Consider the following 14,195-nt stretch of genomic DNA (forward strand, 5'->3'; position numbering starts at 1 on the left):
GAGGGTACAGAGTTTTCCAAGGTATCCAAAGCAAACCCCAGACTCCAGATAAGGTGGGAGATCACTCACCCTGGCAAGCTGCCTGTTCTGATTTCAGGGACCATGAACCCTGCTTCAAGGGTTCTTCAGGCTCTGAGGGACTTCCCTGGTAGTCTATTGGTTAAGAATACCCCTTCTAGTGCAGGGCACGCAGGTTTGATTCTTGGGTGGGGAACTAAGATCCCACATGCCACAGGGCAACTAAGTTGTGCCTGCATGGCACTATTGAGCTCGCATGCCATGCCGCAACTAGATAGAAGCTCAACTAGAGAGAAGCTCAACTAGAGAGAAGCCTGCGGCAGCAAAGAAAGATTCCACATGCCAACACATCCAAAGAAATAAATCTTTTTTTAAAAGAAGGAGGGCTCTGAAGTTGCAGCAGCCTCTTTCCGTGCCAGACCGTAGCTTTCGAGCAGTGCCCCCACCCATCTCTGCTTGGCTTGTTGCTCACAGTGGGCGTGAAGATCCAATCCAAGTCTGATCTGGGCTTTTTCTGTGCGCTCACATTTCCTGGGAGGAGAGCCTATTGGAAATGGGCATAGAGGGAGCATTTTAATTAACAGAGCTGGTCTGAAACATGAGGCTGATGCAACTTCGCTCCATGCCAAGGCCGATCACAGTTTAACATCGGGAGAAGAAAGCAATGAAGGAGATAGATCAGATGAGGCAATATCGGGAGTTTATGAATCCTGTGCATTTTCTTATGGCTTCACAGGAATGGCTTTTAAACTGGCTGTCACCCATGCACAAATTATGGCCTCAACCAGGGAGGACGGGGAGGCCGACAAGACATACACCCGTGCGTAGGACACAGGCACTCATCCGCTCATAATTCTTTCTTGTGCTGCAAAAGTGGAGAGCACTGTGATAGCAGAGAGAGATGTGACCCTTGTGAGGTCTTTGGGAAAAAAAAAAAAAAGAACCGGAAAACAACCCTGGGGGCAGGGGAGGGAAGAAGAGAGCTAAGAAATAAATAACAAAGCAGGATGCTATTTACATACCCGGGGAAGACCTCTGAGACTGCTTGGAGCCTTGGATGTCAGTAATAACTCGGTGATGGAAATAAAGAGACTGCTCTGCAAACCCACATCGCCGGAGATGGTATCAGCTTTGTTTCTCCCTTTGTTTCCAGGCAAATTCCAGCACAGCAGTGGGCGAGACAGGCCCGTGGAAGGGAACAGTGGGAGTGGGGTGGGGTGAGTCTAGGTGGTCCCCGTGAAGACTCAATTATGTTGGCTGTGAAGAGATTAATTAGAATTGAATTTTCTATTGATGTAAAACTGCCTCTTGCACCTGCCGCTGGCATCCTCATTACTGGTTTTCTATTACAGGGGATTATACGATGCAGTGAAATAAAGTTTATGCCTCCTGAGTGATGCTCTTAAAATAGGTTTACTGTACTTAACTGGTGGAGAAGAGGGTTATCTGAGAGAAATATGATTTAATCTATTTTTCTTCTGCTTTTTATTAGGCAAGGGAACCTATATCCTCTCCTGGAAATTTCGAGGCATGGAGGTCTTAATGTCTGCTAGCCAAGTGATAAGCTCTGTGAGGGGAGGTCCAGGCTTGTCTTATTCACTCTGAGCCTGATGCTTCCAAGGATGACGACGTGGAAGGAATCATCAGCTCCCTACACTGGGATGTCTCAGCCAGTGACTCTCTGGAATAGGTGACCCGGAGATCTGACTGTAGGGAATCAGAGTCCCTGAGATTTCTAGAACGCATCTCTTGGAAAGCTGGGAGGAGGGCGGAGGTGTGTGCGGAAGGGCAGATAGTATTCGTGCTCTGGGAAGAGAACTGCAAACAAACTCCAGGTGAGAGGAAACTCCCTTCTGCCCCACAAACCACCTGCTCATCTTTTCCAAAGCCAAGTACGGTAGATGCCATCATGAGTGGTACCATCTCTGCCCAGGTCACCATCATTGTTGTTCAGTCTCTCAGTTGTTTCTGACTCTGCAACCCCATGGACTGTAACCCACCAAGTTCATCTGTCCATGGGATTCTCCAGGCAAGACTACTGGAGTGGGTTGCCAGTCCCTTCTCCAAGGGATCTTTCCAACTCAGGGATGAAACCTGAGTCTCCTGCATTGCTGGTGGAGTCTTTACCATCTGAGTGACCAGGGTGGTTGGTATCCAATGGTGGGCCAGAACCTGACCTCAGAGATGTGGATAGACCGACTCAGAAACAAGAAGAGACAGGCCTTTTCGTGGTGGTGTCACAGTTATCTTTTCTATGGCCAATTACATTAGATATTTCATCCCAACAAAGTGAAACCTCTGAGTCCAGCTTCTGTCATATATTAATTCAATGCATGTTTATTGAGCACCTTCTACATATCAGGTGCAGCTGGGACTATGGCAGTGAACACGACAGGCATGCTCTCTGGCCTTCTGGAGTTTATATTCTGGTGGGTTGTCGGGTCCTTCTAATTAGACACCCAGCATCCTTACTCTGGAACCAAAGCCCTAAGACATCATATTAGGAAACCAGTCACAGTCACAGCCTTGAGGATGAAACTGGGGATGAGGAGGACTTTTTAAAAGAAGTATTTTCATTGTAAAATAAAACAGGAAAATAAGCCCAACAAATGTATACCTCGAAGATTTATTATAACAACCACCACCCAGATCAAGAAATAGAACTTCACCGGAATGTTCACAGATGCCTGTCATGTCCCTGCTTTCAATCTCAGCTACCGTCCTCTCTATAGAAGTGACCCCCCTCCGTACTCTGATAGGAATCTGGTCTCTTGTCTTTCTTGACAGTTTTATCACCCAAGTGCCTTCCTACACGGGTGCTGTAGTCTTGCCATCTTTCAAAATCCCATCTCTCTTTTGAGTCTCTTTTAATTGACAGGGTTTCCTCCTCCATCCCTTTCTGTTCTTTACAATTTATCTGTTGAAGAATCTGGCCTTTTGACCCACAGTTGCCCACTGCCTGGATTCTGCTGATTGATAGTCTTGGTGGAGTTCAAGGTGTTCCTCTGTATTTCCTGCAAATTGGCAGCTGAATCCAGAGGTTGGACCAGACTCAGTTCAGTTCTTTTGGCGAGACCATAGGTGGTGGTGTGTTATTTCATCAGGAGACACATAATGTCAGTTTGCCTCTCCTTCTGTGTGGCTAACAGCTGTTGCTGCACAATACCTAGCTCTGCTCATTCACTGGGGCTTTAAATGGTGGTGTTACTAATTCTATCCTTTCTCTTTCATATATTAACCTGAGTGCTTCCACTCATGCACTGTTTGGCTACGCAGTGGTACAGTTTACATATTAAAGGCAGGATAAATGTTTGATTCTTGCCCTTTATTTATCAGTTTTTGAGAAAATAAATTTGTTCTTTCTCTTCTGAAGGTGACTATGTTTTAAGTAGCTTTATGCATTAAAGGTTTAAATACATTTGATGGATTTCAATTCATTACAATTATAATCTTTATTGAAGCTCATATGGTTCCATATTTGGCCCCTGGGAGCCTCTTGCAGATGGTTTCCATGTCCTTTTGACATGATCTTTTAATACTGCAAGTCTCCATGTTATCTCTAGATATGGAATTCTATCTATCTATCTTTTTAATAAAAACATAAAATGTCGAGAAAATGAAAGATAAACCATAGGCTGGGAGAAAATATTGTAAAATCTGATAGAGGATTGTTATCCAAAGTATACAAAGAAATAAAAAGAATGAGCTATCAAGCCACAAAGAGGCATGAGAGAAACTTAAACACATATTGTTAAATGAGGGAAGCCAATTTCAAAAGTCTACATCTATATGATTCTGATTTTTAGGGTAGTGAAAATATTCTATGATACTATTGATATAATGGTGGATACATGTCACTGTACATTTGTCAAAATCCACAGAACATACCATACAAAGACTGAACCCCAATGTAAACAGTGGACTTTGGTTGCGGTTGGTCAATGTTGGCTGATTGTTATAAAGACACCATGCTGACACTGAAGGCTGATGGCAAGGCAGGCTGTATTCTGCAATGGGAGCAGGTAGAGGGGAACTCTATGTACCTTCTAGTCAATTTTTCTGTGAACCTAAAACAGTTCTTAAAAACTGATTCTATTAATTAAAAAAAAAAAAGATTACAATGCCTCACAAGCGTGTACTGATTCTTCCAATTTAATTTGAGAATTCTTGAGTATTTAGTCAAACTCTTTTTTCTTATACCTGAATTCCTTTCTCTCACCCAAGAATCATAATTCTCAAGAGCACAGGAGATGACAGACTTGGAACATCCAACTATTACTTATTTGCTTTGTCTCATATGACATGCACAAAAGTCTCAGTGTAAAACACTAATACTACCTCAATCAACATCATTATTAAAAATTATTCATGATCCAATGAAGCATCACTTCACACCAGTCAGAATGGCCATCATTAAAAAGTCTACAAGTGATGAATGCTAGAGAGGGTGTGAAGAAAAAGGAACTTGCCTACACCGTTGGTGGGAATGTAAATTGGTGCAGCCACTATGGAAAGCAGTATAGGGATTCCTTAAAAAATACTAAAAATAGAGTGACCATGTGATCCTGTAATCTCACTCCTGGGCATATATCTGGAGAAAACTCTAATGTGAAATGATACATGGACCCTAATGTTCACAGGAGCACTGTTTACATTAGCCAACACATAGAAGCAACCTAAATGTCTATCAGTAGATGCCTGGGGAAAGAAGATGTGGTGCATATGGACAACGGAATATTACTCAGCCATAAAAAGAATGGAGTATTGCCATTTGCAGCAACCTAGATGGACCTAAAAATTATCATATTAAGTGACATAGTCAGACAGAGAAAGACAAATACCATATGATATCATTTACATGTGGAATTTTAAAAATGATGCAAAAGAACTTATTTACAAAACAGAAATGGACTCATGGACATAGAAATCAATCTTACAGTTACCAGGAGGAAATCTGGGGGAGGAAGGATAAATTCCGAGTTTGGGATTAAGATATACACACTACTACATTAAAACTTGGTAAACAACAAGGACCTACTGTATAGCATAGGGAACTCTATTCAATATCTTGCAATAACTTATAATGGAGAACAATCTGAAAAAGAATATATATATACATATTTCTACATATATTATATGTGTAACTGAATCACTTTGCTCTACACTTGAAACTAAAACAACACTGTAAATTAACTATATCTCAATTAAGCATAAAAGAATTTTATCACACCGAGTTATATTTTTGCTGGCAAATTTGTAACAGATACAACAAGATCTTATTTGACTTCTATTAAGCCTAAGTACAATAAAATTATTACGAATTTAAAATATTTTAAAAGTGGTTTCCATATTCTTTCCCCATTCTCTTATTCCCCCCATTAATAAATAGCTGCGTGTGTGTGCTCTCAGCTGCGTGTGACTCCTTGTGACCCCATGGACTATAGCCCACTAGGCTTCTCTCCATGGGATTTTTCAGGCAAGAACGCTGGAATAAGTTGCCATTTCCTCCTCCAGGAGATCCTCCCAACCCAGGGATCGATCCATGTCTCCTGTGTCTCCTTCATTGGCAGGTGCATTTTTTTTTTTTAACCACTATGCCACCTGGGAAGCCCAATAAATAGCTGTTATATGTCTATATTATCATAATGTATAGCCATTACATATACTATACACTTTCATTTTTAATCCTTGTTTAGTTAATTCCATAAAAAATCAAATGGTTAGTGCTAATGTTCACCTCTTTATGTTGATGTTTCTCTAGTCCGGATGGTTCTCTGGTAGGTTCCCCAGGAAGGGGCCAATAGTCCCTGAATTTTTGCACCCTGGTAAGAGTTTGTACCCTTTATACTTGAAAGTCAGTTTCCCTAGATCCTTGGTTCACAATTTATTTTCTTGAATGTCTTCAGTAAAGTCCTCTATTTTCTTGTGACACGTGTTACAGTCAAAAAGTTGACAATAAGCCAATTTTCTGCCCCTTACAAGTCATTTGCTATTTTTGCTTACTCAAAGGAATTTTATTTTTCTTCAAAGCTTCATTATTTTACTAAAAATGATACCCTGACATTGGTCATTCTGGGTTGATATTCTGAAGAGCGTGATATGAGCCTTCAATGTGTAGTTTCAAACCTTTCTTATTTCCTTTTTTTTAAATTGGAGTATAGTTGCCTTACAATTTTGTATTGGTTTCTGCTTTACAACTAAGTGAATCATCTATATATATATACAGATATCCCCTCCCTCTTGGGTCTCCCTCCCATCCCCACCCCCATCCCAGCCATCTGGGTCATCTCAGAGCACCAAGATGAGCCCCCTGAGATATACAGCAGTTTCCCACTAGCTATTTATTTTACACATGATAGTGTATATTGTCGATCCTCATCTCTAAATTCACCCCACCCTCCCCTTCCCCAAAGCCTGTGTCTACATGTCCATTCTCTTATGTCTGCATCTCTATTCCTGCCCGGCAAATAGGTTCATCTGTACCATTTTTTTTTTTTTTAGATTCCACACATATGCATCAATATACGATATTTGCTTTTCTCCTTCTGACTTACTTCATTCTGTGATAGGTTCTAGTCCATCCACATCTCTACAAATGACCCAGTTTGGTTCCTTTTCATGTCTGAGTAATATTCCATCATACATATGTACCTCATCTTCTTTATCTATCCATCTGTCATTGGACATCTAAGTTGCTTCCATGTCCCAGCTAATGTAAATTGTGCTGCAGTGAACATTGGGGTACATGTGTCTTTTTGAATTATGGTTTTCTCAGCGTATATGCCCAGTAGTGGGATTGCTGGGTCATATGGCAACCCTTACTTTTCCCTGAAAGTTTTCCTTGAATTATCTCTTTTAATATTTGTTCTGATCTCTACTTTTGTTTTTTCTTCAGGGACTTCTATTCTCTGTACATTAAGTCATCTTTATCTAGCTTCAATATTTGTCACTTTCCCTTGACTCCTTTGTATCATGTTCATTTCTTTTGGATTTTTAATATTTTCCATTTTCCCAATCTCTTATTTCTTCTAGTGCAATATCTGTCATGTTTATTTACTCCAGTGTGTTTTCTAGTTTAGTCTTAATTTCTGAAATGTTTTTTAAGTCAAATTCCTTCCTGAGTTTGTCATTTCATTTCTGAGTTTTTTAAATTTCTGATTTATGTTGTTTGTTATACCATTTCCTTAATTTCTTACAGCTTTTATTTTTGGAAATAGTAGGTTATAGCTTCCTATTTGTTTTGTAGGTATGTCTTTCTGTATGCTTTTAATTGTCTGAAGGGATGATATTCTATTCCTTATTCTCTTTTTTTTTCAACTTTGTGTGGAGTATGACCTTGTTTCTTCTCTTGTGCTCATTTCTATAAAGATGAAATTAATTTTTCTTAGCATTTAGGAAGAATGCTAAGTTTAGTTTAGTTCAAGATAGCTTTTCTAACTTCACAAAGCTCCCTCTTGCATTTCATGCAGTTAAAAGATCCTGCATTTTGATTTCCAGCATTCTTTGCTCTTATAAACATGTCTCCACTTTTATCTGGATCTTCTGTTTCCTGCCCCTCTTTTGTCCCTGCTCTATTCAGTTCTGATTCCTCTTTCAGCAGTGTCTCCTCCTGGAAGGAAGACCTGGCTGGCCAATTTCAGGATGCTCCATCCCCTTTAAATCATCTTATCTCATGCCTTTTGCACTTTACCTGATGTTGGAGGGGACAGAACCCCTCCCAGCTTCAGCTACTGTTCTAAAACTGGATCCCTATGCTTCCCAGTGAATACCTGCTGGGTGTTTCAGGTGGAGATTCTCCTGCTCTCAAGCATGACAAGCACCCTCTTTCTTCCTTTTGCTAGTTATTCTAATGTTTGTGGGGATACACTGCTCACTAGGTTTTTGGTTTGTTTATCCATGCTGCATGACTTGCAGGCTCTTTAGTTTCCCCGGAAAGGATGGAACCCCACACTCAAGTGGCAGCACAGAGTCCTAACCACTGGACCTCCAGGGAAGTCCCATTGCCCCCTAGTTTTATTGAGATCCTTTCCCACTGGTTTTCAGTCTGACTATCTAGTTGGTCTGTCTGTTTTCACTGTTGCTGTTTAGTTGCTAAGTTGTGTCAGACTCATTTGCCACTCTGTGGACTGTGTAGCCCACCAGGCTCCTTTGTCCATGGGATTTCTCAGGCAAGAATACTGGAGTGGGTTGCCATTTTCTTCTCCAGGGGATCATCCCAATGGACGGATCAAACTTGCGTCTCCTGCATTGGCAGGCGGATTCTTTACCACTGAGCCACCTGGGAAGCCCTTGCTGTTTTCACATTAGGGGATTCAAAATTATACTGCTGCCATCTTCTCAAAAATACCACAGGGAGAACTTTTAATATTGGCACTTTAACACCACCAAGGCATGCTTTATCACAACCAAACCAGAGGAGAAAAGCTATGTAAACAGTAATTTGTGTAGAGTGTCTTGTGTTGATAATGACATTGTAGCAAACCCTATTGATCCCCTCAGCCCATCTGAGTTCAATCCAGGAGATATTTTCAACCTTAAGCTCCTGTATCTCTCTTCTCTCTCTAGAGCTTTCCCTGGTGCCATCAAAGGTTGTTGGTCTGCCTTAAGCTTCCTGAGGTCACACTCAAATAAATTTCCTGAACCCAAATACTTGTCTGGGTCTGCCTTTGGGGGACCATAACCCAAGACAGAGACTAAACTGTGCCTCAGTGACCTTCCCTGTTTCAAACATCCCTCATGTGGTACAACCTGCTTATGATTTTAGAAAATGGAATGATGTAGGCTTCATATTTTTTAATCGCCTTTGATGAGACATCTTTTATTCTGCACAAATAAAATGCTTGTCTTGCCTTGTCTATACCCTCTTTACTCCCTCAAAAGGCTCTGATTGTTTCCCCTAGACATTGTCATTTCTAAGTGTTACCCGTGTTTTCCAGAATTCAGCAATCCTACCTTCTAATTGTAGAGTCTACCCTTTTTCTGGGCATGGAAATGAGAGTCCTTTATCTGTCGATGCCAGGGTATTCTTTTTTATTTATGTTTAATTGGAGGATAATTGGTTTACAATATTGTGTTGTTTTCTGCCATGCATCAACATGAATCAGCCATAGGTATACATATGTTCCCTACCTCTTGAATCTCCCTCACATCTCCCACCCCATCCCACCCCTCTAGGTTATCACAGAGGACCAGGTTGAGCTCCCCATATTATAGAGCAACTTGCCATTAGCTGTCTCTATTTGTTCTGGTATTCTTCATGTTTAACAAAATATTAATATACATTGAATTATAGTCCCCCTAATTCTCTGTGGCTGTAAGTCTTATGAGTAAGAACAGGCCAGATGAGATTAGATCAGGTCAAATGCCACCTCCTCCACTTAGTCCTTCCCTGATGCCCCGGAAAGATGACTCAACCATCTGTCTCACGTCTCCATCATGATCTGCCTTGAATTCCAGTCCATTCATCTGCCTTCCTGCTTGACTGTGAGCTGCTCTTCTCTTTGCCTCCCCCATCCTGCCCCTAGCAGTTCCCAAAGAAGGTGGGGTTGGGCAGTCTGTGCCCAAAGGCAGGAGGCTAGAAACCATAGTAGGGGCTGGGCTTCACCCTTGGGCTTGCCTCCAGCTGGTGCATCATCTCAGCACACCTCTAACCAGGGTTATGTCCCACCTGCCCCCACCCCTCTGCCCTAAATCTTGGGACCAAGACACCAAGGCTGGAACAAGCACAAAAGGTGGACTTATTTGATCCTAAGACATCACTGCTAAGAACAGGCAGCCAGGAAGCTCTGTCTGAGGACAGGGATGAGGGACAGAGTGTGACAGGCACCATGCTGGGACCTGCAGGACTGCCTCCATGCCACAGGGCCCTTTGCGTGGTGTCAAAAGAGGATATTTGGGTTGTCTTGTTTTTCTAAAGCCAACTTGAAACACTACTGACAGCAAGATGTCTCTGGCACAAAAGCCGATAGGGAGGCATCCAGCTCGCTGTTTCCATAGCTACTGACAGGACGCCACTGGGCAGCGCTCTGAACTCCAGAGTATCTCGGGCTCTGCCTGCAGGATGGAGTCTCCTCGGCTCTGGGAGAACTTGGCGATGAAATGGCAGTTCCTTTTCTCAGTTTCTGCCACAACTGCCTTCTATTGTCAGTGACAGGGTTTAATTTCATGAGGTGCCCAAAAGGGTTCCACTGCAGAACACCTCTGCACCCAGGAGTCCTGGGAGGCTGAAGACATCCTTTCCCCCATAAACCTTCAGCAGGTCATCTGCTGCCAAAGCTTGGTGACCTTGGCATGCTCTCTGCTCTGGGGGATGGCTTCACAAGGCTGGGAGGGGAGTTTCCTGGGTGGCTGGCTGGCTCTCCATGACATGCCAGGCTTGAAAAATCTTTGGAGGGGCTCAGGAATCAAACTTTCTCAGGCTTTTCCGTTTCTCCTTCACCTGCAGGAGAAAGGTTCAGGTGATTCCCACCAACGTTAACTTAGCTGTTTCCTGTGGCAGCATCTTTGTACAGAGGTGTGGATGGCAGAGACTGCAGGGTTGGGTGCTGGTGTAGGGACAGGCATTTCTGATCTGCTGCCCCGGAGGTTGCTCTGGGAGGGGGCAGGGCGTGGTGCCTGACTGATGGACTTCTGATCTGTTTCCTCGGATGCATCATTCACCAGGCTTTTGTTTTCAGTCCCGGTGGAGAGATGCATTCTGCCAGGTGCTATGCGGACTCCTGGTACACTCAAAAATGCCACTTGCTCAGGACTGCCTGGAGAAGAAAGGCAGGACCTGCTGCTGTTCTTCCATCTCTGCTGTGGCCACCCACATGGTTTCAGGCACACGTGGCCTTTGCCAGAAGGGCCTGAGAAAACCTTGAGACTAAGGCACTGCATCTGGGAGATTCTGAGAGTGCCTGTCCTCAGACAAGTACACATTGTAACAGAGCTTAGTGACCATCTTGCCTTCCAGCCCTGCGGGCTCAGACCTATGGCTCTTCTAGAAGGTAGTTTTTTTAGTCTGGCTAAGAAATCACCACTTGAGTGTCCTCTTTGTGTCACATTTCTAAGCTCATCTTATGATAATCCCCCTCCTCCCCAAATCAGGGAAGTCTCAGGGTGTACCTCCTTTCCCAACAGCATGCTCCCAGTGGCATCTGATAAATATTTCTAGAGTGTTCCCGTGGAAATATTTTGTTCAGTTCAAAGCGATCCTTTCTTTTCAAAAATCTCCAAACCCAGTTCTTAATACTAAGCATTAAATTTTAGAATAGCATTCAAGTTTGCATCCTTTTTTAAAAAAAACGCCTTTAGCTATCTCAGGAACTCAGATAATACTTAAGCCCCACTTCCTTACCACATAATGGAAAGAGATGAAGTGATCCATGACTTTTGTGGTAAGGGCACAGAGGCTGATGATGCTAGAGATGAAATTCTGCCCTCAGAGACCCCACTGCCTCTCTCAGATCCCACAGAGCCCTGCATGAGCTGAGTAACCTACAGCCACTCTACTCCAGGAAGCCACCGGTAGGCACAAGAAAGGAAGTTGAGTCGTGCCAGTCTGGGCGAAGCCAGGAGTCCAAGAGTATCAGCAAGCTCTCCCAGTCAGTGAGTGTTTAAAAAGAAGTGCCATTTATTTATGTCATGCAGTAATTCCTCATTTTAATAGTCACCTCAGTTAATGACTAACAGCGCATAGCCCCCAAAAAGAAGGTCAGCCAAGTGACCTTGATTGAGTAGGGAGAACTTCTCATAATGAGCTCATTTATATCTGGATACAGATAGATGCACAGAAACACTGCAGCGGCAAGAAAAGTCAAGGCCCGTTTATCTTCCAAGGTAGGGGAGACGTGCCCCCTACCACCCCATTCCCGTTGACTTTGACACCAAACAAGTAAACTTCAGCTCAGCCCACATGATGTGAAGGCTGAATTTGTTTGGTCCAAATTAAATCGCATTTATGAGTTATGACACATAAATAGTCTAGAATTTTATACTTTTCACCTCAAAGTATGAAGAAAAATCTCCACCATTTATATTCAGTCTATTGGATCCTCTCCTGCAGTTAATCACCCTCTTCAACGATGTCCCCTCTCCACCATACGCGGACCATCAGAGGATGGTGGGGCTTAAAGATTCGTGGGAACTCAAGGAGTGACCAGCAGCAGACTAGCTCCTTAGTGGTTTTTTTTTTTTTTTTTTTTTAATTAAGAAGCACCAGAATGAACTTGAAATTGGCAAGACCTCAAGAGAGAAACCAGGCTGGCTCTGAGCCCCATTTGCACGGATGGGCTGGACGTGGACTTGGATCTGGCTCCTTCTTGGACTCTGGAGTCAACAAAAATCTATCTGTGGATGCGTGGATATTAGATGGAAAGCCGGGTATCCCTCCCTGGAGACCCCAAGGGTCCTCTAACCCTCTGCCCTGGTAGCTGCCCTCCTCCTTCCCAGATGCCAGGCTCTGCCGCTGCTCTGAGTTCCCCAATGTCCTTTCAAGAAGCCCTCCTTTGTTACTTAAGTTAACCACAGTCAGTTTCTGCTGTGTTGTACTCAGCACACCTTTTCTGTTCCCCCACTCTCATTGTGTTAGCGACAAACTCTGGTGTCACATTAGTCTGACCCAGAAATTTGCTCTTCAAAAAGGAACTGTATGTTACTTCCCTGGTGGTCCAGCCGTTAAGTCTCCAAGCTCCCAATGCAGAGGAGTCTGTGTTCGATCCCTGGGCAGGGAATTAGATCCTGCAACTTGCAACTAAGATCCCACATCGGGCACCTAAGACTCAGTGCAGCCAAAAAGACACAAAAATCTTACAAAGAAACTCTTCTTATGATGGTGAGTTTTGAGAAATTATAGCAGGTATCTGGGATGTGTGGGTGCCTGGAACCCCAACAACATTGCTAATGCAGCCCACTTTCACACAGGCACTCTGACATTCAGGGAATTTCAGGCCATTCAACATAGAAGGAAACAGAGCAACCCATTTCTTCCAGCTCTTCAGAAACCAAAGAGGGGACAGAAAAGGAGAAAGCTCATGGGAAGTGGAGGAAAAGGGCAGGGAAGGGACATTCATCTGACAAGGTCCCAGGTGGCCAAAGGAATCTCTGAGTCTCCCTTCCAGGTGAGGAAGGGAGGAATCTGTGGAATCACAGCTTGGGCCTGGAGGGGTCTCAAGAGCCTGAGCTGCACTCCCCTCACTGTTCAAATGGGGTGGTGAGGTTGGGGGGAGGCTTGGACACCATCTCAGAGCCGCTGGGAATCAGTGAGTTCCCCAAGAGAGAGTCTCCCATCTAAATGGTGCTCAAATCAGCATGTCAGAGGTGTTTTGAGCTGACTTTGGGAAACGCTGGGGTCAGATATTTTAGAGGCTAGGGGAGGGCTTCCCTGGTGGCTCAGTGGTAAAGAATCCATCTGCCAATGTAGGAGACACTGGATCCATCCCTGGGTCGGGAAGATCCCTGGAGAAGAAAATAGCAACCCACTCTAGTATTCTTGCCTGGGAAATCCCATGGACAGAGGAACCTGGTGGGCTATAGTCCATGGGGTTGCAAAAGTGTCAGACATGACTTGGCAATAAACCACCACCAACAACAACATTAGGGCCAGATGCTGGACACCGAAGCCCTAAGGTAGCTGCTCTGAGTGTGATTCAGAGCAGGCCAGCCATGGATTCCATTTTCCAAAATGCTTTCCCACCCTTCACCTCATCTGTGAAACCCTGCTGCCCTACAGCAGGGTGGCGTCTATTGTTTATTTTGCTAATGAAGAAACAGACTGGGAAGGGTTGTTGCTGTTCAGTCGATAAGTCATGTCTGACTCTTTGAGACCCCATGGACTGCAGTGCCCCAGGCTACCCTGTCCTTCACTATCTCCACGAGTTTGCTCACACTCATGTCCACTGAGTCGGTGATGCCATCCAACCTTCTTATCCTCTGTCGCCCCCTTCTCCTCCCTCTCTCATCTTTCTCAGTCTTTCCCAATGAGTCGGCTCTTTGCAGCAGCTGGCCAAAAGTATCAGAGCTTCAGGGAAGGGCTAGGAGATGCACTCAAGGCCACCCAGCCAGCCATTGGAGAGCTGAGACAGGCCACCAGTCCATCCCATTATTCTCGTCTTTCTCCCACAGGATAACGGAGACGGGTACTCCCAGACCTGCCATTCCAGATGGCTTCCCTCTGCCTCCCAAGAACGGTGCCCTGT

The sequence above is a fragment of the Dama dama genome, chromosome 4, assembly GCF_033118175.1.
Source record: "Dama dama isolate Ldn47 chromosome 4, ASM3311817v1, whole genome shotgun sequence".
In the NCBI taxonomy this organism is placed as follows: Eukaryota; Metazoa; Chordata; class Mammalia; order Artiodactyla; family Cervidae; genus Dama; species Dama dama.